This window comes from Rhinolophus ferrumequinum, chromosome 4 (genome assembly GCF_004115265.2).
Source record: "Rhinolophus ferrumequinum isolate MPI-CBG mRhiFer1 chromosome 4, mRhiFer1_v1.p, whole genome shotgun sequence".
In the NCBI taxonomy this organism is placed as follows: domain Eukaryota; kingdom Metazoa; phylum Chordata; class Mammalia; order Chiroptera; family Rhinolophidae; genus Rhinolophus; species Rhinolophus ferrumequinum.
The window spans coordinates 66,884,998-66,910,840 of record NC_046287.1 but is presented as its reverse complement, the minus strand read 5'-3'; the positions used below and the strand labels follow the sequence as shown (position 1 = coordinate 66,910,840).

General features: G+C 35.3%; 1 protein-coding gene across 1 annotated transcript in view; it reads right to left on the bottom strand.

Annotated features, from left to right (window-relative positions):
- Positions 1-19,202, bottom strand: part of TEX15 (testis expressed 15, meiosis and synapsis associated) — a 58,681-nt gene extending 39,479 nt beyond the window's left edge. The window contains exons 1-2 of the mRNA XM_033103895.1: positions 19,042-19,202; positions 7,815-7,890 (exon numbers count right to left, since the gene is read on the bottom strand). The gene's annotated coding sequence lies outside the window, so the exon portion shown is untranslated. The remainder of the gene's footprint in view (positions 1-7,814; positions 7,891-19,041) is intronic.
- Positions 19,203-25,843: the final 6,641 nt, after the last annotated feature.

Sequence of the window (25,843 nt, the reverse complement as noted above, 5' to 3'; positions counted from 1 at the left end):
TCCTAAGACTATCATTAAAATCTAAAGAATGCTTAGGACAGCTGGTTATAGATTAGAAATTACTAACTAAGCCTGCAAAATTTTTACCTAATTACTATCAAAGAGTTTTTAATTAATAACAGTACTTGGTGTTTTAATTGAGCAACTCAGAGAGTTCTAGAGTTCCTTTAATTAAGACTCAACTGCTATCAGTTATGAAAAGGTTTCCCAACATAAGGCAACTCAGGCTGACTGTAGATAGATACATGAAGCATTACTGAGAAAGTTTTTTTCACTTCTCTTTCAATTAATCAGCTTGTTGTTACCTTACCTTTAACATCTCTAAAAATTTGCTGATCTCTCTTTTTAACAAAAAGAAACAATGCCTCAGTTTTAGGATTTTCTGGCAAATAATACTAATACTATTCTGTTTTAACTTACTTTTACTATTACCTTTTACTTGTGCCAAGTAATACTGATTTTCCATCTCCAAATATATGTAAATAAAAATAAGTGTATTTTAAAATATTAAATAAATTATTGTAATGATAGTATACAGGTATGATAGAAATCATCCCACTTCTAGTAATCTCAGGAAAGAGTTCCTAAGGAATACATGATGAATAAACAATGTTCTTGGAACTTTAGTCACAAACATAATCAATTCTGAGTTCCGCAGGGTTCCAAATAGTTGAGACTAAGAATTACTGCTGATAAACAAAAGGTTAAATCAGATCATACAAATGATAAACTAAATATACAGTTAGTGAGATTAAGAATCCACCAGTCAAGACTATCTTTTGTAGAAATGAAATATACTTTAGTCCAAATTTTCATTAGATAGATCAGGAGTTGGCAAAGTATGGCCTTTGGGGAGAAATCCAGCCCACTACTAGTTTTTGTAGGGCCCACAAGATAAATGACTGAAAAAAATAATAATTTTATGTCACTTACAAAATTATATGAAATTCAAGGTTTCATAGCTTAATGGAACACAGCCACACCCATTCATTTATCTACTATCTATGGCTGCTTTCCTATTAGAAGAGTATAGTTGAATAAATGTGACAGACACACTATGGCCAACAAAGACTAAAATATTTACTATTTAGCCTTTTACAGAAAAAGTTTGCCAGTTCCTGTTACAGATGCAGCAACTAAGTATCAAAAAATTAAAACGATAACAGCTAGGTCTTATGATTTCCAATTCAGTGCTCTTTCCTATGCTCCCATTGTCTCAATTATCTCTCCACTATATTCTTCATTTCCTCCCTACCTACTTTACTTTTCTATCCTGTCCAACAGCATTTAAATAGGCTCAAATCTGATCATTTAGAAAACAAAATAAACAAAACCTGCCAGGGTCATATTTGCCTTTATGGAGAGCACTTCCTAATTCCTCCTCACTCTTTTCTCCCTCCATTAACTTTCCTTAAACAGCACTTTTCAGTCACCAATGTCCTTATCAGTCTTTCACTCACATTTGTACATTTCTGGCTTATAACTTACTTGGCTTCTCTACATTTGATATTCTTGACCAATCAACTCTTGAAATATACTCTTCCCCTGACTTGTGACTTCATAATCCTGATTTTATAGCTACTTCTCAGGCTGTGCTTTCTTATTCTCTTAATAACTCAACTTTCTTTACCTGCCATTTATTGTTGTTTTAATTAATTTTTACTTGCATAAGAAAATATTCCCTGAAAAACAAAAAAGAGTATTTTATTAAACTAATCTCAAACAAAAATAGAACCTAGTGGTTTTAGTTTGCATTTCTCTCATTACGAGTGAGGTTGAGTAGTCTTGTTTATTTTTCCTGTGAAATCACTTGTTCTTATCTTTTTCTCCGCCCTTTTTTTTTTTTTTTAAACAGGAAAGATGGTCTTTTAGTTAACAATTTCTAAGGACACCATATATGGAGAGAAATTAATTTTTATCTGTCATAAATGTTGCAATATTTTTGTCTCTTAATTTTGTTTATGGTATTTTCCTCCCATAGCAGAACTTTAATTTTTATGTAGTCTAACTTCTCAATCTTTTATTATACTGAATTTTTATAGTATCACCAACAGTGTATGAGTGTTTCAGTTGCTCTGTATCCTGACACTTGATATTGGCACTTGAATTTTGCCAATCTGATAGATGCAAATGATATCTCATTGTGGTTAATTTGCATTTCTCTGATTTTTGATGTGACTGATCATCTACTGAGTATATTTATTGGCCATTTGTGTTTATACACCTGTGAAATGCCTGTTCAAGTATTTTACCCACTTTTCTATGCGGCTGTTTATTCTATGTATTTACAAGAAATCCTTTTTTTTTAAAATTAGTTTCAGGTGGACTGCAAGAAATCTTTTTGAGATACTAACTCTTCATCAATTTACACATTGCAAATAATTCCTGCAACTTTTAGAACATGTCTTTTCAATTTTTGAACAGAAATATTTAATTTTAATGTAGTCAAAATCATGACTTTTTCCTTTACATTTGGTGCTTTCTTTTTGCTTTTGATCAACTTTAAGAAATAATTCTCCCAAAGGTCATAAAGATAATCCCCTATATTCTCTTCTTAAAATTTTATAGTTTTACCTTTCATCTTTAAGTTTTTAGTCTGCCTGAAATTGATTTTTGTCTGAGGTCAAGAAGAGTGGCTCAGTTTTTCCATGTGAATATCAAACTTTGCTAGCATTTATTTGAATCATCTTTTCTTTCCGTATTTATCTATAATACTATCTCTGACATAAATGAACTTTCTATATATGCATGAATTCTAGGCTCTCTGCTCTATTTTACTGGTTGGTGCTTTTCTGCATCCCTGAACCAACACCATACCATAGTAAATCTGGATACATGTTTGTGCATAACCAAAAGAAAAGAAAAAACAAATCTTGTTCTTCTGAAGCATCTTTGCTCTTACATACACAGTTTAAAATAAGCTTATCTAAAAAAAAATCTTGTTTAGGTTTTAACTGTAATTTCATTGCCTCTCTTGATCAATTTTGGGAGAAATGACACTGTTGTATTAGTCTTCCTATCTGTAAACATGGTATATCTCTCCACTTATTCTTATCATTCATGTAATTAATATCTTTCAGTCAAGTTTCATAATTTTCCATGAGGGTTTTACAGAATTTATTATAAGGTATTTTATAATTTTTAAATTACTATACATGATATCTTTAAAAGTTACACTTTATTCACTGCCATTATATTTAAGATGGCATTGGTGATAACAATAATAATGGCTAACAATTATCTACTAGACTTACTAGGTACCAGATACTTATCTAAGTGTGCTGGATATATATCAATCCACTAATTCTCATAATATCCCTATAAAATACCTTTATTTAAATTAGAAAAAGAAGTGCAGGGAAGTTAAGTAATGTGCCCAAAGGCACAAAGCGAGGAAGTGCTAAATCCAGAATTCAAAGCCAGATAATAGTGACTTATAATTTTGTTTCTTCTTTTCCATTTCTTATATGTCTTGGGCTTTCCTTGCTGTACTGACTAGGAATTCTAATACATGTCGAATCTGTCCAATACAGTTGTCCTCTGATAAACACATGGGCCCAGGACCTCCACGTAAACCAAAATCTGTAGATGCTCAAGTTCCTTACGTAAATAGCATAGTATTTGCATATAACCTACGCACATCCTTCCATATATTTTAAATCATCTTTAGATTACTTATAATGCCTAATACAATGTAAATGCTATGTAAATAGTTGCTATACTGTATTATTTAGGAAATAAGGACAAGAAAAAAGTCTGTGCATGGTCAGTACAGATACAGTCATCCTAGGCCTAACTATGGAGTACACGTTGCAACAACATAACATTTTTTTCCGAATATTTTTTATCCATGGCTGGTTGAATCTGTGGATATGGAACCCGCAGATATGGAGAGCTGACTGTGTAAGTGATACTGACAGGCGTCTTGGTCCTTTCCCTGATTTTAAGGAGAATGTTTTAATTCTTTATTTGAATGATAAATTCTATTTTTAGGGAGACATGCCATATCTGGTTAAATTTTCCTGACTGCTATCTTCTTTCAGCATTCTGAAGATATCCCAATACTTACTGCCATCCACTGCTCCTGTTAAGAAACTGCTTCCAATTTAATTTTCATTCATTTATAGGCTATCTCTTTTTCTGGCAGCTTTTAAAAATCTCTTTGTCTCTGGTGTTCTGCATTTTTATCATGATGTTCTAGTCTAAGTATTTGATAGATTTCTTATATATAAGGTTCAGTGTCTTAGACAGTTATGTTTATCTTTATCTTTGAATATTGCTCTATTTTCTTAGAATGAAACTTCTAGTTATGTATATTCAAACTTCTAGCTTTACTCTTCATGTTTCTTAACCCTTAATTCATATCTTTCATCTCTTCCCCATAGGCTGCATTCTCAATAAAGTTGATTTAAAATCAATAAAGTAGGGGGTGGCCTGTTAGCTCAGTTTGTTACAGCATGGTGTTTATAATAGCAAGGTTGCCGTTTGATCCCTGCATGGGCCACTGTGAGCTGCACCCTCCTTATAAAAGAAAAAGAAAAAGAAAAAAAAAATCAATCAAGTTGATTTTATTCCCTTTCTCTCTCTCAACAAGAGAGGGGAGATAATGAGGTATCTGGGTTTAATTAAAAATTATCCAGTTTATAACTGCTGAGGTTTGACAGGAGTTCATTATAGCATTTGATTTTCGTTTGATTTTTTATGCTTGAATAATAAAAATATGAGTATTTGATTAAATGTGTATAAACTATCTCTAAAGGAAATCAATAACATTAGTTGCCTATGAGAAATGAACACTAGGTAATTTAACAATGAGGAAGAGAGCGATTTGTCAGTTTATATCTTTATTACCTTTGTAATTTTTGTCTTTGTAAATGTATAACTTCTGAAAAAATGAAAAGATTCCATAAATTATAGCAACAAAAAATATAAAATACTTAAGAATAAACTTAGGAAACAGCCTTGGCTGGTATGAAGACGTCTAAAAACTCTGAGGGTCACAGAAGATTTGCTTAAAAGGAGATTATGCGTACTATATTTTTGAGGAATAATTATTATTGTGAGTATGCAAAAATCTTCCTACATTTAAGTCTTTAAAGTTCATTCAATCTCCAAGTCGACAAAAATAATACTAAAGGTCATATAGAAGAAGAAACAGATCAAGGAAATGATCTGAGAGTAATTCTGAGAGTAATTGGAGAAAAATTTGCTTAATAGTCACACCATTTATAATTATTAATAGTTGGGTACACTACCACTACATTAAATTCAGGTTCTATTAATAAAAAAGGGATAATGAATAATTGACAACTTAAAACTGTGATATGACACAAAAGTATACAATGAAACACCATAGTGAGGAAAAAGAGAAAACCAACAAACACACAGTATTTTGAAGATGCTAATATTGGTATTTCACATCAGTGGGGAATCTATGGTATTGAGACAAGTGCCTCGCCAATTAGAAAACAAAAACACACAGCTGTAGCTCTATTTTACTCCTTACACCAAAATTAATTCCAAATGGATCCATCATTTAAATGTTGAAAAATGAAACTATGGACCAATCATCCATATCCCAATAAGAAAAATGGACAGAAGACCTGAAAAGATCCTGAACAGAAGAAAAGGCACATACAGCGGGGGGGAAAAAAAAAGTATGAAAAATGCTCAATTAGAGAACAAAAACTAAAACTACAATGAGGTATTTTTTCCAGACCTCTCAGATCAGCATTAAAGTCTGACAATATCAAATATTGTAAAAGGTGCAGAGGAATGAGAACTCTTACATGCTTCTGGTGATCATATGAATTGGTACAGTTACTTTAGGACTTTAGGAATAGACTGAAGAAATAAAATGGAGTCACCGTAATCGAGCTGCTAAATTACTAAAATCAAGTAGGTTGAGGCATGAAGAGATGATTCTATTCTTGTTTTAACTAAGCTGGAAACTTAAACTTTTCAGTCCTGTTCACATATCCAGACTGCCTGAATCTATTATCCAGACCACCAGTCATCCAGAGAGGATTACCATCTCAGATCAATCCAGAGGCTAAGATAAGAATGCAGGACTGATTCTTCTCAAAAATATGCTTTTGACTATAAGAACTCTTAGCTCTTCTTCCTTCTTTGGAGAACTGTGGGTATTGCCTAGTTGTGTTTCTGGTTTGCAAATCCTAAAACTCTTAAAAAAAAAAAAAGTTTATCATTTATTTCTTGCCAAAGCCTCCAGATTCTTTTTGAGTTTGTTGGATATGGTAGAAAAAAATCGAAATTCTCTGGCCTGATTACATACAGCTGAGGGTAACCTGGCAAGGGAGCTCATACTCTTGTCACTTAACAATTCAACTTCTCACTTTCCTTCCAAGTTGTCTTTATGCAATTGGTTTCAAAAACAATTTATTAAAAGTACTTACGACATAGTAGAGAAAGGACTCTATACAACAAATCAGCAGACATGGGTTTCTTGTCCTGATTCTGTCACTCACTAAAAGTCTGCTCCTTAGCTCTACTCTTTTCATCAGTGTTTCAGTAAGGCTGAAAGCTGTATTGTAAACTATAAAATGCTTTGCCTTCTTCTATACTTCATCCTCTCTCTACCACTTTTCAGGCTTCTGCACCTAGTCTCTGTCTACCACTTTCAGGCTTGTTTGTTTGTTTTTTACATTTTCTCTGTGGTTCCACATACAGGCATATGTAAGAAACTGTACACTGCATGCAACTTGATGCCATCAAAGTCTGATAGAAAAAAAAAGTTAAACAGCCCAGAACTCTCCCCTAACTTTCAAACTATGAATACTTAGAAAACTTACTTGTGTAGACAGAGTACTTCTGTTGATGACAATAGCACTTTTATTTTTTTAAATGTCAACATTTGGTCCTATTTCTATTCTCTGAGACGTTTTGTTTTTAGAATCAACCAAATATAATTTAAAACCCATCTGATTAATACATGGGTGACCAAATGTGGCAATACTACCTTTGATTCAACAACAAAAAATCTGCTACAAAATAACTAAGTTTCTTATCCAGTTTATGTATTGGCTCAAAAGGCAGATCTATATCTTGAATACTACCAATGTTCTAAGCAACATTTGCATATTAGCCTGATTTTCCAAATTAGGTATTCAAAGATTCAATACTTATGCTAAATTAAGGTCAACGTCATACGGGCAATCTTCTCCACTGGACTGATTTACTCATTTTTCAATCTCCTGTACATTGCAATCATAACTCCATATAAAACAAATACCCAATAAATATTTACTGCAAAGGATAAATATATATGTCATGAAGGTTCTCTGGTCCCACTCCTGCTCTTGGCGGGTGGACACAGAGTATGGTGAGGCCAAAAAGGAACACCAATGGAGCCATGGGTAGGGAGTTCATACCACTATATTCTAGCTGGCGGCTAGGTTGGTGACACAGGAATCAGGATCCACACGATCCGGATTCTGCCATCCGCTTCTGTGCCAACCAACAACCCCCTTGCTAGCGTAGCCACGGCAGTTATACTAGTGGCTAATGGCTAACTGGTTACAACTGATGGCCATCTAATAACCGAGCCAGCAGCTTTCCACGTGAGGCTGAGAGTCTGGAAACTGCTCTCTGGGACTCTGTCCCTACAATATACATACTTTAAAAGTATTCCAATGTGTGACAAAATATACACATTCTTCATATACGTTTTTTAATGCCAAATTATTTATAAATCAATTGCAAAGTAAAAGCATTTACCGAAAGTGGGTTGAAAACAAAATCAATACAGTAAAATAAGTAATAGCAGTAGCAAAGCCGTTATTTGAAATACTTACCACTCTTCAATGAAATCTACCATCATACGATTATGATCAGAACTCAGTCCATACATGAAAAGTGACAAAGGAATATCTACAAAAAAAAGGCAGGAATATGTACAGAATTATGGTCATAAAAATCTCTTATTGTCCTCTCTGTTCATTTATTTCTCCTGATTTCTGTTTCCCTTTTGCTTTTGTTTCATTTTAGGGGCAGAAGGAGTCTGTTTTCTGCATGTCTCAGTGCCTTCTGTCTAATACCCTAGCTTTCTTTTCTCTTTTCTCATTCCTCTTTTCTCTGTAAGTCCTTCTCTTTCTCTTCCCTTCAGTACGTTCTCATTTGCTATTCAGAATCAGCTCATTACTTTTATGCAGCTATCTAGTAGAGAAAATAACATTGTGACAAAGCAGATGAACTTGCTCTTGGAGTTTTATATATTGCAAAAAAACACTAAACACTAAGTAACTATGTTAGTTTTATATCAAAAATTTAAATAACAGTCATTGCAAACAGTTACAATACATACCATGCACTGTTTAGGCACTTTATATACAGCATCTCAATTAACCTTCACTGACTGGTCATATTATTCCCATTTTTCAGATGAGAGAATATCGAGGCGCAGAAAGTTTAAGAAACTTCCCTAAGGTTTCCCAGGTGCTAAACTGTTTTTGAAGTCCAGGCTTGATACCTGGATTATAAACCACTACACTATCTCAACCAGTTCTTAAGTTTCTTTTTACAGTTATTTAAATCTTAACTCTGATTGTACGCACCATGGAAACAATAACAAACTATAACTGTCCAAATTTTAATGAACTCTTATAATTAGCTTCATGTTTAAGTCTTGATTTCAGGACAATACTAAAATACCACTTAGGCCTTGAATTCAGGATAATACTACTGATTACACGGTAATATCTATATGGTACTAATCCATACATTAAAATGCTACACATTCTTTAAGAAAAGGTATTTTTTATTAGTGAAACATCCAGCAAAATTTGGGACTGCCTCCAAATTCTAGATTTCTTTTCCTACAAGTTAAGCATGCAAGAAAATAAAAAAGGTATTTAAAATAGTCATTATAGATCCATTTTTGAAAGTAAAGTATTACTATACACTGTAAAACTCAGTATATAAACAAAAGAACATCTTATCCTTTACTGATTTAATATCTGCTGATGAATTACTGAAGTGTTTTAATGAAATGCAATTGTTCAAGAGACCTAAAGAAATAAAAATAGAGAATATAAAGAAACAATTAGGGTACTTATATTCACTAAATCTCAGGGTAATAAAGATGAGAGACTGACATATAAAAATAAAATGACAAATTAATTTTGGAACTAGAAATTCTGAGCAATTCGATAGTGATGGTCTATATCCCTCACAAATTCCCACGTGAACTGGCATTCACATAAAAATATCAATAATGGTATGAAATATTTAGTAACAATTACATGGGCAACATGTACATTTGGAAATTGACGATTAGTGGCATTGCATGTCTATTGTAATTATAGTAAGTTAAAGGATAATTTTTAAGTCAGTACATTAATAAAATTCTGAAACAAATTTGTAAGTTAACACAACTGGCATGTATAATAAGAAACACATATGTAAAAGGACATAAAAGTGACCAATTAATTTTTAATTTGATCATGAAAATTACTCAAGGAAGGATGTTAAACACAAAGACACTTCCACAGGCTGTTCCAGACTTTCTGGAATGGGCAAACAGTGGCAAACAAAACCCCTGGAATAGGAAAAAAATAAATGTTGCTATGGGGACACTGAAATTACAGAGCAACACCAACCATAGGTTTTAACAAATAAGGTACTGATCTGGTAAGCCTTTCCAAAAATTTGTGGGAGATACTCCATGAAAAAAGAAACCAAAACTGTCTTCAAGACTTTTTCTTGACTAGAACCTGTCTAGTACAGTAACTCTGAATTTAATCTGCAGAGGGATGTATGGAGTTGTATGGGTATGGTTGAAAACATTCAACTAACATTACATTTAAATATAAGAATTTTTACCCATTGACATTTTTCAGATTTTCTTCTTTAAACCATCCATTTAGCAAGAAAAAAAAGGCTTATAGAAGAGTTGAGGGGAAAAGCCTCGGTTTCATCTCATTGTAACCTGTTACAAGAGATGCTAAGAATGTGTTATGTAAGAATTCAAGTGACGAGGAGTCAAGTCTACAAAATTGTGTTTAGTTGTGAGAAAAAAAAATTCAAAATAAATCTCAACTTTCCCATTCTTTAGGAACCTGTTGTATTTGAAGACAGAAAATAGAGACTAAGCAAATTATCAACTTAGAAGATACACAAGCAACATATGTTTGAGTATAAAATTATATTGGAAAATTCAGTTAGCTTGTAATGAATTTGTCAAATTAACTCTTATCAAGTGGAGCACAGGGTACCAGCTGGTGAGTCAAGGTTTAATAACAGACCACAAGAGGAACTGAAATAGAGAACTTCATTACTCATGGGTCCTTAACATGCCTCAAGGGACCACACATGGAAGTCAAGGCCCTTTTCAGGGTCTCTGGGTGCAGAGCTTTGGGTTTCGTGGGCTAAAGCTGGACTGGTCAACTCAAACCAAAAGAGAAGGGTTTTGGTAAGCCATATGGGGGCCTTTTCTAAGGGGAGAACAAGGGGAAGGCAACGGGAGGCAGAGGGAGGCTGTGGATCACAAGGGCTGTTGGGGAAGTCATACCAGAAACTTCCATTTGCTTGTGACTCTGAGGGCTACTACTTAGGGCATGCACTTCCATGAGAGGACTGGTGTCAGTTTAAGCTCACTGCAGGTTGCTTGGTCAAACAAAATGAATGCTGAGGTAGCAATATATTGGAGTTGCTTAGCTAAACTCTGGACAAAACCTGAGGGGAAAAGAAGCAGCGAAGCAGAGAAATGAAGTGATCAGTGTGGCAAGATCTGGGTAAAGAATCTATTCCACATTAAATTCGGTTATTTAGGAAGGTACGCTTTGAGTCAGTTTTTGAAGAAGTCTAAAAAAAAGTCTTGTATTGAAAAAGATTTTAACAAACACCTCTGGAAAAAAATATTATTCAATAAGTTTGTTATCCAGGTATATACTTTCCAATTATAGTGCCAGGAACTAACGTTCATTCATGAAATTACCTTCTGGTTTTGATGAGTGAACTAAGGGCAGTGGTTCTCTAATTGTGGTCCTTAGACCAGCAACATCACTATACCTGAAAACCTGTCAGCAAGCAAATCTTCTGGTCCCATCCTAGACCTGCTGACTGACTCAGAAACTCTAGGAGTTGGGCCCAGCAATCCGTGACCTAACACATTCTTCTGGTGATTCTGACATAAACTAAATTTGAGATCTTAGATACTTCTGAGGAAAGCATAAGAACCATTTCTTTTTTCCCTTTCTTCTTTTTTATTTTTAGTATCAGCAATCTTACAACCAGTGTCACTATTAGGAGAAAGAAATATTCTTAACAGAGAACGACATTTTCAGGCTTAACATTCCTGCAGAGAAAAAAATCCAGAAGAAATAAGAAACTGGTTTTGCTTCATGGGGAGGGAATGGAGGCAGGCACTGAACTCACTTAACAAATGTTTACCAAGCAGCTACCTTGTTCCAGGCACTCAGGAAGAAGGAATGACAAGAAAGTAGAAAAGTAATGTGAAGGCCACCAACAATTTTATCTTAGGTACCATTTAATGTAATATCAATAACACAGTTTGCCGATTCCTGGTGTTTACAGAGGCAGTAACACCCACAGGAATAAGGTATTTATAAGGCAATGGACTAGCAAAGCAAAAAAATCATGGTTCATCCCTGATGACCTAGGGTTAGTATTTCTCAAACTGTAACATATATTAGAATCTCCTAGAGGGCTTATTAAAACACAGATTATGGTCCCACCTCCAGACATTCCAATTGTGTATGTCAGAGCTGAGGCCAAATAATTTTTATTTCTAATAAATTCTCAGGTGATGCTGATGGTCCAGGAACCACATTTTGAGAACCACCAATCTAGATAATCGTGACCAATAAAATTTGGGAACCCCAGAAAGGAAAGGTCTAAGGATTACCAGTGTATTTCTTAAGGCAAATTCATTTATATTTATTGCTGAGATTTAGTCTGTTGCCCTCAGGGCAAAGAAAATTGGCAAAAGGGATGCTCTTTTAAACTATGTGGTTTAATTATTTCATCACAATAACCCATGTCAGTTGTCTATGTAGGATCAACTAACCTTCAACATGAGAAGTTTCCTAAACCTGAAGCAAAAACTAGTACTCAAAGATTTCTGTATTTTGTGGTGACTCAGACCTCCTAATTCTGTTTTGATATCCTGTACCATTTGGATGGATTTCCCTAAAAATTTGGGGCAGGCTCTCCCTCCAGGCCCAAGGAGGATCCTGTATCTATCTAATTATACCCAGTCAAATGAGAATAAAGTTAAAAGTAATTTACATGCTTTAATGACTATCCCAAGAGTCTAAACTATGGGAAAGAGTACTTCCAGTCCAGCTGCTTTTCATCAGGGGAATAATTAAAGTTAAGGGGCCCCAAAAGGTTAGGATTCCCCTTGTTTCTTTCCCTTTGGAGCTAGGAGCTTTTGTAAAAATAGATTAGGTTCCACAAGGAGGACAAGGTCATCCTGGTTACAGAGAAAGGTGAGAAAACAGCTTGACTCTTCACTAACTCAATTCGCTAGTCCTAGTCCTTTCTTCAGCCTTAAAAGCCCAAATTCTGACTGGCTTGACCAAAATAGAACCACTCTGTCATGGAGTAAACTAGCAAAGCATAACTTGCAACCTATTTTATAACAAGGAAAATAAACTTGGATTACCTACACTTCTCCTCTACATATAACTCTTGATTTATAATATTTATAGATGAACACAAGGAGAGTAATTGTTGCTACTAATGAACCAAAGTATTAACTATAAAGAATGCCTTCCTCTAAATTACTATATTGCAAACAGTGAAAAGCAAATAAAAATAGCAAGAAAATCACCACTTTGCCAGCTTAAAGCCACTTCTTGTCCTCCCTACGCAAATATAAACAGTTTATTGTCTAGCAAAAATCTTGGAAATTAGATGTGTTGCTACAAATGTGTAAAGTACGGAAGTTAATTGAGCTACAGGGCTGTTAAAGATGAGGAATAGGTCAATCAATCGATATAATCCCAAACTGAGTCCATTCTCTGCTCAGCAGATGGAAATTACAAGCAAAAAGGAGTTAGGGAATTGCAAAGGTACAAGGATAAGATTAGTAGGTAATCTATTATGGCTATGAGACTTTTCAAAGGCATTAGGGAAATACAAAGGAATAATCAGATGATTAAAGTAATACCACAAAATTTTCAAGGGAATCAAAAACATAAAACTCTTGGAAGAGAAACAATAAGAGCACCTTATTTAATCCTTGTAGAGAATCTATCACTTTTCCCAACAACAAAATAATCTCTAAAATACATCATATCTAAAAAGCGACACAATTCATTTTTTATTAATGTAGAAAAAATATATATACAGGTAATACATGAGGCATTGATTCTTAAGTTTCTAACTAGGACTGAACCAACCCCGAATCAACTTTTCCTCCTGTGCTGGACTGTTTTCTTGTTAAAAATCAACAGTACTCCTCAAATTGCTCTCTAATCTCAATAAACTGTGCATTGAGTTATTCTTGCTATTCAAGATCTTCTTCTCATTTTAAAATATTAAGATTTTTTTTGTGCTAGTTCAAGGTTCAATAGTAGTTTCATTTTGTACACATCTTGGTATAGAAAACATAGCCACCAAAATCATTATTCACCTATTGTGATCTGCTGAGTCTTTTTAAAAGTAAGAAATGGATGGCTAAGGGCAGAAAAATAAGGTAAAAAGTAATTTTTAAAAAAGATAACTAATATTAGATCATGTGTATTTGTAATGGAGTCATGCCCAGAAGACACTAACATACAATTATAATTCCTAAATAAATTTATCTAATTATACATCCTTTTCATGAAAAAGGCAGAACGTTCATTTAAAAACTGAAGTTTTTTTCCATATTTAAACTTAAATTTAAGAAGGTAACAACTGGCAATTATCCAACTTTCATACTGGCAACAAGGTAATAATGTGCATCCTTACTAATGTTCCTATCAAGGATGGATTTCAATATAATTTGTGTATTTCTAACATCACATTCATTTTAAAATTCTACCTGACTTTAATAACAAACAGGTGTCTCAAAAATTCGGTAGAAGCAGTTTAATCATGCAATGATTAAAATACTGAAATAAACCTGGTGGGGATTACACCAAGTAGATGGACTGGAGATCTAAAGGGCTTAAAAGAACCTGTAGGCAAAACTTGAATATTAGGGAGTCCCAAGGAGAAAAGTGCCTAGAATACTGGCCATATCACCCTAGGTGGAGAAATAAACTTGAATCATTTTCCTTGATTTTTGTGATACTATTCTTCTGTCAAGACTAAAAATTTTAGTCTACTTTTGGATAGTCACTTTAAATATACGGTGAGCAAAACAGAATAATTTGCTATCAGATTTTTCCAGACAACAAATCTGTAGCAAATAATTTTTCTTAAAAAATTTTTTAGCATAAGTAGTTCAGATAGATTGTTTTTAGAAAGAAAATTATTTAACTTACTCAAACCATAGATCAGAGATAAATATTTTTAGTGACAGTTGGGAAAGCCAGATCACCTGGTTCCAAATCCTGTTCTGCCTCTTATTAACTGTGCAACTTTAGACCAGTTACCTTATCTCTCTGTGCCTCACTTTCATCATATGTGAAAGTGAAAATGAGCAAATATCTACTTAGTAAGTTAATTCAGTTAACTGACATTCTCCTGCTGTATTGATTAACTGAATTAATATATGCAACACATAGAACAATGATTATTTATACAGTGTTAAATAAGTGTTGGCTATTATTAGTGCATGTTTAATTGCATAAGGAGGTGTAATCTTTTAAACCTTACAGATTAATGTTAATTATTTAACGTTCCTTCATTCTTTTTCAAATAACTATGCTATTCATTGACCTGTGAGGCTCTATTCTCTTTTTAGCCTTTAGAGAAAACAAACTATATATATACTGGGGATGACAAAAAATGTATACTTTTTAAGAGATGTTTTCTACGTATTACTTTTCGAAGTTGAATTGAATTACGGTAGCAATATGTATGTAGCATGACGTTCGCTCAAAAGATGCTGTTAATCAAATGAAAACTAGCATCATTCATTGTATTACAATTTTAATACAGTTTTTTCCTTTCTTAAAATGTGTATACATTTTTTTTTGGCACCCTCTGTATATACGTATTAAAATTACACTGATGGTAACCCACTTGGAGCACCTCTTGTAATTGCTGAAGTCAAATGGGACTTGCATTCGTCTTTTGTTATTGGTATATATTATTACAATTTTAATACAGTTTTTTCCTTTCTTAAAATGTGTATACATTTTTTTGGCACCCTCTGTATATAAAAGTGCTTGTATTTGTATGGGCGAAATACCTGAGATGAGCAGGCATAAGTTTGGAAAAATTAAAATACTAGGTTTAATTGAAATGGGCTTGCCAGACATATGCAAACACAAAAACCTGGGTTTTCAAGAAAGATGGGTTTGTAGAACTTTTCTTTAAAATTTGCTTTTGCTGTTTGCTGAACTTGCTTCCTGTTCCTTAGCTAATTATGTTTTCATACAAAACACAATACATATAATGTAAAAGATATATAAACCTTATTAAATAAGACTATCATTCTAAGCTCAAAGGGCTTAAACTTCCCTGACTACCACAATATGTAATTCTACTAGCAAAGAATTCGTTGATTTTATAAACGGTTTGTCCTTGTTTGATTCGTTCTATTATATTAATGGTACAAAATTTGTGGCAATGTTTTCATCTATTTATATTAAAAATATTTGTTCATATCTCCCTTTACAGATAATTCATGTTTTTGCTCACAGTTTCTGTTAAGATCCGACATTAAAATGCTTATGTGAGCTTGAAATGTCTCTCTAAACAAGGCTTTACTTGTAAACCAGAGTAGAGGATGTTGTCCTATCAAAAAAAAGGTCACACTGTGAGGTGCAATAAATGTGGACTAAGGGAAGATGCAAAGGATTGGCAGTCAAAAACCTAGGTTTGAGTCCTAGCTCTGCTACTATCTCACCATTTCAGTTTATAAAACTGAAAATGTGTTCCTCTAAAAACAACCTCTCTCAAGTTTATTACTGCTAAATTTGTTTCTGGGGAAGAGGTATTTCATACCCTTTACAGATGAAGCCATATATCTTTTCTTCAACAAAAATTAACAAACTCCACACTTTTTTTGCAAACAATTAGGGGCTTCAAAATCACTGAAGTCTATGTATCCCAAGTTAAGAACCTCTAGAGAACAGTATTACAATGGTTCCTGTTGACTTAATATTAAAAATGTTTCTCTCTCTCTCTCTCTCTCTCTCTCTCTCTCTCGCACACACACACACAGACATACACTTACTTTATAGTCTGGCTGTTCAACCTCTAAATACACACAGACATACACACACTTACTTTATAGTCTGGCTGTTCAACCTCTAAATATGGCAGTGCTCTCACCCTTATAAAAAAGTGTGAAAAAATGTGGTTTTATCTTCATTGGCAAAAGGAAAGTATTTTCTTCCCTTGTGCAGGTTTTAGATTTGTATCCTGACTAGCTAGCTATTAAAATCAGTGATTATTCTCTATTGCAGTACTGTCCTCAAAATCCTCAACTTGAGGTACAGTGGGTTAAACCTCTCAGACAAACCTAAAAATCAAAGTATTTTTTTGTACATCTAGGGTCCAATAAGCACTACCAAAGCTATCCAAAATGAAAATTAGGTTCTGATTAGGATTTAATTGTCCACATATATTCACAACCACACTGGTAAAGGCAGTAGTTGCATCTTTGCCAAAGTCTCAGCTGTTGTAATTAAAGACAGACCCTCAGGAGCAGCTATCATTAGTTTCAAAGAGCAGTAATTACAAAGGCTTTGCATTATGTGGATTACACATTCCAAGGATATAGAGTTCCTACAAGACTTTAGGGACTATATTAATAGGCAAAGTTGCTCATTAAAGCAGTCATCAAATTTACTCTATATACGAGTTTAAAATTTTCTGAACTTTGCTCAGCTTATTATGCAACTTTATCTCACCCTGTTAAATAGAGCTGCCTCTAAAAAGTTAATTTCTGTCAATGTAACCTTACTACTGGATTAACTTTATAAAACTGAAATTATTACAAATTCAAATCAATTCACTCTAGAATATCACTTGTAAATATATCTACTAATCAATCAATAAAACACTGGTGTTCTGGAAACATTTGTTGAAAGGAAAAAAAGTTCCTTTTTAGTCAATAAGGATAAGTAACAAAATATGACTAGAAAAAAGGTAAGACTTAGATGAAAACTAATCCCAACTGTGCAACACATTCAGGGTTGGCAGAGTTAATCAGATTCCACCACATCTAACAGGATAACATGCAGGCACTTCAAATTCTCTAAATCATCCTTCATGAAAGTAAAGATATTTTGAAATAAATGACAGAAGAAATAGGAACACAGAAAACACAGACCAAAATAACACATGTACCAAAAATCATAATTGTCAATTTTCTATAATTAATCTTTGGGTACTGTGAAAATAGTGATTGTTTTCCTTAATTTAAAAATTCTGCAATTCAGGTACAGTATGTCATCCTTCAGTATAGTAAATACAACTTTATAATTTAAAAGTGTCCAAGTACATTAGTAGGTGTACTGAGAGAAAAAATTATCCTCAGGTCACTTGCAATTGAGTTTAACTACTATAATGATATTTTATTAATAAATGTACTATAATTATATTTTACTGGTTGTATAAAACATTTTTAGTTGAGCTATAATCAACATATAATACTACATCAGTTTCAGGTGTACAAAATGATTCCATATGTATATATTGTGAAATGATAAAAATTTTAAAGTACTAAACTATAAAAATAAAATATGGCTGAAATACCGTAGATACTAAAATTGAAATTATCACTAGCCACTAGAGTTAAAATTTCAGAAAACGTAAATAAAAATTATCATGCTATTCTTCCTATTGGTCTACAACTGACTTCTACAGCTAATTCCTTATTTTCCCTCGTCACATGAATTAGTCAATAAATTTTTAAAGAGAAAAATGTGCATGGGTAGTCAGACTGGACTCTTAGGCATTCTCTCAAAAATTTTGACATCTTTTTAATTAGGGAAGGTTCAGAATTTTAAATATCTGGGCAATAAGGTAAAGACTTTTTGCTTTTTAATTAGAAGCTTTGAAGACAGTGAGTAATGACAGAGCATTGAAAATATCCCTAAACACTGATTTTACTCTTCCAGTTTACTCCTGTAAGCCTCAAATGTTCTCCTTTCCAATCAGCAATGATATATTTTGAATGAAGCCTAAAACCTTTCCAGAACATCTAGGAAAAATTTTCTGTATGTGAACTCAATCACTTTTGCTTGCAACACTTGTTTCTCTATACGTACACACTTCCCATAACTGTCAAAAAGGAAATTCAAAAACTTAAATAAACAAATTATAATTTTATGTCACTTCGACTTTATACTTTTAAATAGTCCCATATTCATCTGTTAGCCCAAAAAGCAAGCAATGCACTTAAACGGTGCTGGGTTGCTTTCACATTGCACTTGGAGTCCACAATTTTTAAAACTTAGGGGAACTGTGTTATCGTTTAGCCTTGGAGTTACCGATAACCTTCAGCCTTTCCAGTTTCTGTAACATCATTACTAAACAGTTTTTCTTTAAACTGTCTACCTCAAACTGAGCTTTCCAAATAAATGGAATAAATTCAACCACAAGCATGGCAAGGGTAGAAACTGCCATAAAAGATCTGTGTATGGATGGGCTTAGAAAGTGCCTCCTATTAAATTATCTGATAGGAGGCTTTTTCTGCATCCACACCACTGTGGGACCCGAAAAACTTTAATACATTCAAAAAGTCAAGAACTACCAAGGCGAAGCAGTCCCGCAAAATCTCCACTCAGCCCTTACAACCGCTAAAGCGCCACCGACACGCGGCGGCCGCATCCCCGGGCACTTAAGTCCATCCGCCTGCCCGCCCCGTCAGCCGTCGGGCGATGCTCACCTCCCGCACCCACGTCGAAGTCCAAATGCCTCCACGACCCCTCCCCAGTCGCCCTCGCCTACCCGAGCGCCCCCACGTCCACTGGCTCCTGCAGCGAGACAGTGGGCGACCAGCGCCGGCGGGCATCGTCTGAGCGCGGGGTCTGCTCGGTGAAGACGCGGCGCGCCGGCAGCCCAGATGGCCCGGGCGGCACAGGCCCCCGAGGGCAGCCGTCACCCCTGCGGCGTTCCGCACCTCCACACTCCGGAGCCGCAGGTCGAGCGTGGGGCCAAGCGGCCGCCAGGAGTGGGCGGCGCCCCGACGAGGCCACGCCCAGTGTTCGCCCCCAGTAGACGCGGCTCCGCCCCCGCCCCCCGGGAATCCGCACCACGGCGCCCGCGGCCTGGAACGAATCCCTATGGAACGCTCGACGCACCCAGCTCCGTGCACAGGGCACGGAGGACTAGTAGCTCTCGTTTCCGGCCTTCCGCAATTGAGAACCGACGATCGAAGGGACAGCGTCGAGACCATCTCCAACCCGCAGGGCTTTCCCCTCCCAGTGCCTCAGTTTCCCCAGCTGCGAAAGGAGGCGTCGGGCAACTTCAGCCGCTCTCACCACGAGGGCAGAGAGGGCGCGGGCATGGGAACTAGCTAATCTGAAAAAGCTAACATTTCACATTCGGTGTTGAAGGGCTCAGGCCCCTTGGATACCTACCTGTGGGCCAAAGTTAGGAATCCCTGAACTTCCTAATAACGAATATTCTTTCCCTCTTTAATTCACGGAGAACCTTACTAGCTTCTAAACCGTCTCACCTCATCCTCCACATTCCCCACAAACCTTAATTTAAGCTGTCTTCTTTGGACAGTTCCTCGGAATCTAAATCTTCACAGCGAAACAAAACTCCTCCCACTGGCTCCCCAGTGGGAGGAGTTTTGTTCCAGAAACTTCTGGAACAAAGCGGAACCACTCAGGCACGTGTACACTGCCTTCTGTTCCAGGAGTGGGTCTCATCTGCGCCTGCGCAATGGGTAGCGCAAGAGGCCCTGCAGGGGGAGACCGGAAGCTTGGGGGCTGGGTAGGAATGGAGTTCATATCCCGGTTCTATGTGCCAACATGAAATGAGTGTACAGTTCATATTCTATTTGTACACAGTAGGTCCTCAACAAACGTCTGCTGAATGACTAAATGAATGAAATACACCTGCTACTGTCATCCTTTCAACTCAGACGGAGGCCTGGGTTCTCTTTCCCAAATAGAAAAGAGTGGGCCTTGCTTAAGTACGCCTCCAGGCATCCTCCGTTCTTAGGAAGGGGCCATTCTGGTACATTGCAGGCCTGAAGCATCCTTCACTATTTATGCATAAAGAGGTTGGGACGAGAACCTCAAATGATGTCCCATTCCATTTCCCAATATTCATTTATAAGGCAAGTTGCTTCAGGCCTGCAACTGTGAAGTTAAATCTAAGGGACTGGATCGGAGTACCTGGATTCTATGATCTACATGGCCCTTGAATCAGGCTGTAATAGACCATGCTATAAAGAATTAATTTTTCTGAATGCAAAGAGTCTTAAAAATCTTGATTTTCAGATCCCCAAACCTTGTTGTGATGCGTTTGCTACCTCCAAGTTCAAGCCTTAGCAAAGGAAGTTGGCCATTAGCTGTGGAACATATGAAATCTTTCCAAAACTTTTTGAATTATAGTCATCAAAAAATACACTAGAATGGTCTATTCATAAGAACTGGTCCAGAAATGCAAATATTTTTCTTCAATATCACAGATGTAGCTACGTATCACTTCCTTTAGCCTCCTTTCCTTTCTAAAGTCGTTACTTTCAAATGGAAGAAGAGATCGATCTATTGCGGGTCCTCCCAGATTCCTGCATGTCACACCCAAGATATCCAAGTCATTAGAAATGTATTTTACATTGCTTTTGCTGTTATCTCTACTTTCTAAGAATATCGATAGAGGTGCATAGAATTAATTCGATCTGAATCTTGGCAAGCATACTATAATGTTCTGACTATGCAACTCTAAGACAGACTTGGAATTTCTTAAAAAATTTTCTTAAGAGAATTCCTACATCAAGGTATAGTATTTTGGACGGAATAAAATAAGTGAAATGTTATTCATAAGTCCTACCTCTTTTCATTCTTCTCTGTTCTATTCTTTTCTTCAAAAGAGGTAAATGGTTCCATATTAGTCAAAGTTATCCATATATACACAACTCGACTCCTTGTCAACTTGGAACCCAAATTAAACTATACTTAATCTCTGAATAAAGGTAATAACAAGGTCACAATTCCACCTAACATGATAAAATTATCCTGTGTACATCCAAAACTGCACTAATTCCTTCCTCTAAAAAAGGGAGTTAAAGTCCTTGAGTGATGTTTACTCTTCTCCTTGATATCCTGTAACTTAAATACTATGATGTAAAATTAACAATACTTTAATACACTGACAGAAGTTAATGCATCTTATGTTACAAGTTAGACACCCGTGGAGTCTTAGTTTTCCATTGATATTTGATTGTTTTTTACTAATTTACATTTTGTGATTCTCCCTTTCTTTTTTCTCATAATTTTAGTTTCAGTTTACATCTTTACCTCTTTCTCAATACTACTTTCAAAGGCAGCAAACTGTTCCTTTGAGCCTTGACTTTTTTTTTTAAAAAAAAAGAATCGAAATGCTATATGGCAGTCGATAATTATTTGATCTACTTATTCTGCCATTCAGTTATCTTTCATCTCATGAGATTGTGAGATTGTTCTTTTTTCACTCTCTATTGGCCAATTATCTTGGCTAATTTCCAAAGCAACAAATATCCTGTTGAATTTTCTTTCTACTTGAATTTCACTGGTTATTGGTGAGAATTTCATGTTTTCTCACAGTCTGCCTCGTTCTCCCTGAAATCTACAGCCTTCTTATTTCCTGAGTTGGTATGCTGACTGACATTTGCTCTGGTTGGGAACTTTTTATACATTGTCAACTCATTCTTCCTCCCATTTTACTAGAATAGTAATTTTCCTTTATTTAACCTTTAATCTTAAATGAGGAAATCTTGTCTATTCTAAAATTCGACTCTGATTTTAAATATGGCACTTTAAAAAATAATTTCCTAAGTTAACTCTGACCTCTTTTCCTAGATGTAACTAGCACCCAGGTGTCACTAACGTGCATGCTTTTTTTTTAAATGAAAAGGTTGTAGGGTTAACAACAAGAGCAGGATTTTCTTAAGATAATGGTGAAATTTAAGTGTAATCTACAACCCAGGCACTCAAAGTCCTATGTTTCAGAGTTGGTAAGAACCTTACAGTTTCTGGAAACTGAGGTCCACAGATGTTAAATAACTTGCTCAAAGTCCCATAGCTTGCTTAAATATGTGTAAGTAAGTCATATTCCTTTCTTGCTATTAAGAAATCCATTACTCCCCACATTGTACTACACTTGGAATGAGATTGGTAAGGAATGGGTTATAGAAAGAACCAGCGTCTTTCTACACAGAAAGACAATGTCAGTTTCTGGATATATTTCATGGTTACTTTGTCTAACTGGGTTTTAATGCTAAACATCCTTGCATCATGACATATTGGTTCTCTCTATCTCCCCACCCTGCATATGTCTGTGTCTATCACTATATCTCTATCTACTATAAAGACAAACTAAAACTAACTTATGGTACTTTAAAAAGGTTGAATCAAGTTAACTTTCTGTTGAATATTTTCTAGCCATTTTAGGGCTTTAGTAATGTTTTTGGAGAGACACTACCATTTTATGTGTTACCAGACCCTGTGCCCTTTACATATATTCTCACTTAATCCTCACAACAATCCTGAAAAGTGGCATACATTTCATTTTACAGTTGGAGAATCTGAGGCTCAGATAAAATCATTTCCCAATGCAAATTCAGCTAATAAGTAGTAGAGTGAGAATTCAAATCTAAGAGCTTTGGCTCTAAAACCCACTTCCTTTCTACTGTATTTCACTAAGTGAAAATTTGAAAAGAACAAGTAATTTTCTTGTCAAATTCCAAAAGTAGAGGTCGTTTATTTGTCAAAGTTTTAAGCTCTTAACAATGTTATAACTTTCATAAGTTCAGGTCTTTGACATTTTGTAAGCAAATTACTGCAGTTCCAAAGGAATCCTGGGCACACGAAAGGGCTGCTCAACAAATGCTGTTGACATAAATCCAAGTAAATGACGTCTTCTCTTGAATGAGTAGTTAAGTATTAATTTATTGGCAAGAAAGAAACCATTTAAAAGTTTCCAGCGTCACCCATGCATATATGGTCAATTAATTTATGACAAAGAAGCCAAGAATATACAATGGGAAAAGAATAGTCTCTTCAATAAGTGGTATTGGGAAAACTGGACAGCCACATACAAAAGAATGAAACTAGATCACTGTCTTACATCATACACAAAGATTAACCCAAAATGGATTAAAGATTTAAAGTAAGACCTGAAACCATAAAACTTCTATAGGAAAACATAAACATTAAGCTCTTGACATTGGTTTTGGTCTTGAATTTTTGGATTTGACTCCAAAAGCAAAAATAAATAAGTGGGACTACATCAAACTAAAAAGCTTCTGCACAGCAAAGGAAAGCATCAACAAAATGAAAAGGCAACCTACTGAATGGGAGAAAAATATTTGCAAATCATATATTTGATAACGAGTTAGTATCCAAAGTGCATGAAGAGCTCAGATAACTCAGTCACAAACAAAAAAGCAAACGAACAGTCTGGTTTAAAAATGAGCAGAGGGTTTAAACAGATATTTTTTCAAAGAAGACATACATGTGGCCAACAGGCATATGAAAAGATGCTCAACATCATGAATTATCAGGGAAATGCAAATCAAAACCACAATAAGATATCACCTCACACCTGTTAGAATGGCTATTATCAAAAACTCAAGAAATAACAAGTGTTGGAGAGGATGTGAAGGAAAGGGAACCCTTGCACACTGTCGGTGTGAATGTAAATTGGTGCAGCCACTATTGAAAACAGTATGGAGGTTCCTCAAAAACATAAATATAGAACTACCATGTGATCCAGCTATTCTACCTCTGGGTATTTATCTGAAGAAAACAGAACACTAATTTGAGAAGGTATATGCATCCCTATGTTCACTGAAGCATTATTTACAATATGATATGGAAACAACCTAAGTTGATGGATGAATGGACAAAGAAGATCACACACACATACACACACACACACACACACACACACACACACACAATGGAATGTTACTCAGCCATAAAAAAGAAGAAAATCTTGCCATTTGTGACAACATGCATGGAACTTGGCGGTATTATGCTAAGTGAAAGAAGTAAGACAGACAAAGACAAATACTATATGATTTCACTTATATGTGGTATCTAAACAGCAAAACATACAAAAATCATAGATGCAGAGAAGAGATTGATGGTTATCACTGGTGAAGGATGTTGGAGGTGGGCAAAGTGGGTGAAAGGGGTCAACTGTATGGTGAAAGATGGTAACTAGACTTATTGTGGTGCTCACTTTGTCGTGTATACAAAGATCGAATTATTATGTTGTACACTTGAAACAAATATATTGTTATTTACTAATTTTACCTCAATAAAAAAAAATAAAAGTTTCCAGCATCTTCTTCATATAGTAAATGATCTGAAAAAAATCACTTAAGTAGTTACATAATTGAAAGGCAAATATGCACCCAATTTCCTAAGGAAAGAATATGCTGGGAACTTTTCCATGACTTAAAAAATGGCAGCATCTTCCAATACCCTCTTGGTGAGAAAATGTTGACATTGGAGAGAAAATGTACAGATTTACTCTAGATCCAATGAGCTTCCTTAGAGCAATGAGAGGGAGGCCTTGACAAACTTTAGGGTCAATACAAAACTTCTCTGATGAACTGCAGTGGCCCCACTGGGGTATGATAGCAGGATACTCCCCGAAGGATCCCCAACGACAAGCACTTAGGAAGGAAGGTGAAGTGTGGTGCCAATGGCTAGCATCAGGACTTAGCCTGGGCTGAATCTGGAAGCTCTTCCTGAACAGCCACTCCAGTAGGAGCACAAGCTTGGAACACAAAACTGGAGAAAAAGACTCTTTTCTCTTGAGGAATCTCTAAGGCCTCTGCAAGAAGCTAGATGATCGGTGGATCCATCACAGACATAAGCAAGGGTGCGGAGGTAATGCAGGAACTGCTGTTTGGATAGTACAGTGGAGTGGCAGGAATAGCATTGACAGAGATAGATGTATCAGCTGCAGAAAAAAAAAAACAGTCCAGTAGTGGGCTGCTCACTCAGTTCCTTCATCACAGAACCTTTCCAAAGCAAAACTTTCCAAAGCCCTTCCGTACCTACTAAGTCCCTGGAATTCTTGGACAAATCAAGTTTGGAGAGAGAGAGTTAGCAGCAAATACATATAAACAAATAAAAATACAGAATGCCTTGTTAAACTTGAATTTCAGATAAACAGCAAATTGTTTTTCAGTGTAAGTATGTTCTATGTAATATTTATCTGAAATTCAAATTTAACTGAGTGTCTTGTATTTTTATGTCAGCCTCACCTCCAAGATAAAGATGACAGAATTTCTAGATAATTTTGTCAGATGAGGTCTCAAACAGGGGTCATACTTGTTAATAATTCAAGGTAGACTATAAATAGCATTTTCTCTGTAATCTAATAGTATCTGTGCCAACCACTATTATAGCACTTAACACTGTATTGCAATCATTGATTTCCTATGTCTCCCCTAATTTCTAAATGCTATCTAAGGGAAGGCACTGTGTTTTTCCCATGTCTGCATCCCTGAAGTTCAACACAATACTTAAGCTAGTCATATTTGTTAAATGCTAAATGCATACTTGAGTATAATAATTCC